Raw genomic sequence first — 3,646 nt, 5'->3', positions numbered from 1 at the left:
GGAAGCATCCTTCCTGCTGGAAATGATGCTTCCTCCCAGCTCCACCCAGCAGGGACCTGCTTCCACTCGCTCACCAATTTGCCTGTTGTGTTCTCAAATTTTCTTCATGCCCACTCAACCCAGCAGGCTGGGACCAACTCTCTAACCTTGAGTCCAGGCCGTCCACTAAGTGTGACGCAGGGAAGGAGCAGGGGTGGTGCTGTTACCCTGCGGTTTAATGTGCAGAAGACTGGGACACATGGAATAATCTGCTCAAAAAATAAGAAAATGAGATATTTATGGTAAGTTCAGGTTTCACATCACTCAAGTAGTTGTCACTTAAAAGGATTTTGGTTTAAACCAGAGCTTGCTGTCTCAATGACACCAACTTCAATGTTCCAGTCTTCAAAGGATTCCTTGTCCTCTTGACTTGATTCTTCACTTCAATTGATTTATTTGAAAAGGTGTTCCAAACCAATATCACATACCAAATGCTGTGCTAGGTGATGGGAACATACACACACTTAAGACATAGCCCCACCTTGGAAAATCCAGGTCCAGTAAGGGAGACATTCGTAGACAACAGGCTGTCTCCATATAATTTTTGAACAAAAGCTATTTTTCTTTTGCATTAAGTTTGTGGACCAAAGCCAAGGTCAGCACACAGGGCCTGGAGACCAGATGCATGTTCTTATAAAGTTTTACTGGAACATAGCAACACGCATTTGTGTATTGTCTTTGGCTGCTTTTACACTAATAGCAGAGTTGCACTTGCTCTAAGGATGCGATAGAGATCATTAAGTGGTTTGCAAAACCTAAAATATTTACTATATGACCCTTAAAGAATAAGCTTGCTGAAACCCCTGGTAAGCAAGGAAGGAACTTGCTGGCAGTTAAACCCCTGATAAGAACACCACAATCTTAGTAAATAAGTTAATATTTGGTTCAGCTGCATATAATAGAAAACTCAATTACAGGTACAAACAAAATAATTGTTTCATTTCTCCTGCATAAAAAGTCAAGAGGTTAACAGTCAAAGGTTTGGTGCTCTCTTCGGCAGCACATATAGTAAAATTGGAACAATACAGATAAGATTAGCATGGCCCCTGCGCAAGGATGACACGCAAATTCAGGAAGCATTCCATATTAAAAAAAAAAAAAACCCAACAATCAAAGGTTTATTTGGTGGCTTCACGGTCATCAGGGACCCAGATCCCTTTTTATCTGTCTGCTCCCCATCATTCTTAGTACAAGTTTTTCTCCCTCTGGGCTGTCTCATGGCCCAATATGGCTGCTGAAGCTCCAGTAATTACATCCAGATAAACAGAAAGAGAAGGGAAAAAGAATCTACCTTCCAGCTGAGTCAGAAATGACTTTAAGAAAGTCCTTTAAGAAAATGACCTAGATGAGTGTCGCCTGTGGCTCAAACGATATGGCACCAGCCCCATATAGCGGAGGTGGAGGATTCAAACCCGGCTCCAGCCAAAAACTGCAAAAAAAAAAAAAAGAAAGAAAGAAAATGACCTAGAAATCTCATTGTAAAACTTCCATTTCCAACTCATTGGCCATCCCCAGAGACCTATTTATGATCCCTTCACATTTTTCCCCACTGAATAAAAGAAGGGTGAATAGATGTTAACATGTTCATACCTAGCATGTGAGAACCTCTTACTGAATTCCACAGAAAAATAGAAAAATCCCTTTCCCTTTCTTGTCATTACTGTCTTTCTTCATTTCTCTCTTTTTTTTAGACAGAGTCTCACTTTGCCATCCGTTGTACAGTGCAACTTCAATTTCTTGGACTTAAGTGATTCTCTTGCCTCAGCCTCCCAACTAGCTGGGATTAGCTGGGACTACAGGCTCCTGCCACAATGCCCAGCTATTTTTAGAGACTGTGTATTGCTCCTGCTCAGGCTGGTCTCAAACTCCTGAGCTCAAGCTATCCACCCGCTTCAGCCTCCCAGAGTGCTAGGATTATAGACATGAGGCACGGCACCCAGCCTTCTCAAACACGTTTGAGCTTCTACTTTGTCAGACACTATGCTTACCATGACAATTTTCTTTCTTTTCTTTCTTCCTTCCTTCCTTCCTTTCTTCCTTCCTTTTTATTTTTTTGCTTTTTTCTTTTCCTTTTCCTTTTTTTTTTTTTTGATGTATCAACATTCTTTTTTATTATTTCAGAAAAGAGTGGGATAGAATAAAGCTTTTAAGGTATCATCTAAAACAGTGGTCTCCAGCCTTTCTGGCGGCAGGAACCAGTTTTGTGGAAGATAAATTTTTCCACAGATTAGGGGGATGAATAGGTTCAGGATGATTCAAGCACATTACATTTATTGTTCACTTTATTTCTATTATTACATTGTAATATATAATGAAATAATTATGCAACTCACCATACTGCAGAATCAGTAGGAGCCCTTAGGTTGTTTTCCTGTAACAAGACAGACCCAGCACTACATCACTGCATCAGCTCCACCTCAGATCATCAGGCATTAGATTCTCATAAGGACTGCACAAACTAGATCCGTCACTTGTGCAGTTTGTAATAGGGTTTATCTCCTGTGAGACTCTAATGCTGCTGCTATCTGACAGGAGGCAGAGGTTAGGATTGATACCAGTGATGGGAAGTGGCTGTAAACACAAATGAGGCTTTGCTTGCTTACCAACCACTCACCTCCCACTATACAGCCTGGTTCCTAACAGGCCATGCACCAGAAGCAGTCTGCTGCTTAGCAGTTCGGGACCACAGATCTACACTCTACCTAAAGGCATCATCCAAACCACTGAATTATTTTATGATGAATACATGTGGGTTTATTTTCCTTTATATATATAGTTGTTAGCAGATATCATATTATCTTAGCATAGGATGTCTTCCCACGTGATTGAGTTAAAGTGATTTTACATTGTTGTTAATATAAAGGAAAGTCAATTCTTACAAAAGTCCATTGTTATATTTGTTTATGATTCTCTCTCCTCCACTAGATTGTATGGCTATTAAGAACCTCTTTGTATTTGCTAACTGCCAGTGCTTAATAAATGTTTGATGAGGGAATGAAAGAATGATCTTTCATCCTTCTAGTTGAGTATTCCCCTGCCTTTATAACTGAGCTCAGTGATTATTTCCTGTTCTCTTGAGACAGATGACAGATATGCAGGTAATACTTTGATGTGTCAGGCTTCAAAATTTTCTAAGACCCTTCACATACATTAAAAAATAAATTTTAATTACATTAACCTAAAAAATACATCTTGACCACAGGAGTTTCCCTTTTACACAAATGGAGTCAAAAATGGTCTCCTTCCTTCCAGCTGGTCTACTAAATTTTGGTCTTTAAAGGCAGGATTTAGAAGTGAACATCTCAGATGCCAGGGAGAAGCCTTACAGCCCTCTTCAACCAAAGAAAGCCAAGAAGTAAAGAAGTTAAAATTCAAAAGGAATTCAGGCTGGTACTCTGGAAAATTTCATTGAACACAAAATATAAGAAGCATAAAAATGCTTTCCTAAAAGAGATACAGAATCACCACAAAACTGCCAAACACAATTGCTCCATCGTAGGTGGGGAGTGGAATGGATTCAATTTGGGGGCGGAAAAACTTGCAGGGAAAAAAACTGGCCACCAGAGGGAGCTGAACCCCACTGGGACTCCCTCCAAAACTCCCTGTA

General features: G+C 40.2%; 1 non-coding gene across 1 annotated transcript; it reads left to right on the top strand.

The window, feature by feature from the left end:
• The first annotated feature begins 1,023 nt into the window (after positions 1 to 1,023).
• On the top strand, positions 1,024 to 1,130 carry LOC128589350 (U6 spliceosomal RNA). Its single transcript, XR_008380943.1, has one exon. It is a non-coding gene; the product is annotated as a U6 spliceosomal RNA (small nuclear RNA).
• The last annotated feature ends 2,516 nt before the right edge of the window (positions 1,131 to 3,646 follow it).

This window comes from Nycticebus coucang, chromosome 6 (genome assembly GCF_027406575.1).
Source record: "Nycticebus coucang isolate mNycCou1 chromosome 6, mNycCou1.pri, whole genome shotgun sequence".
In the NCBI taxonomy this organism is placed as follows: Eukaryota; Metazoa; Chordata; class Mammalia; order Primates; family Lorisidae; genus Nycticebus; species Nycticebus coucang.
This window is presented reverse-complemented; position numbering and strand designations above follow the sequence as displayed.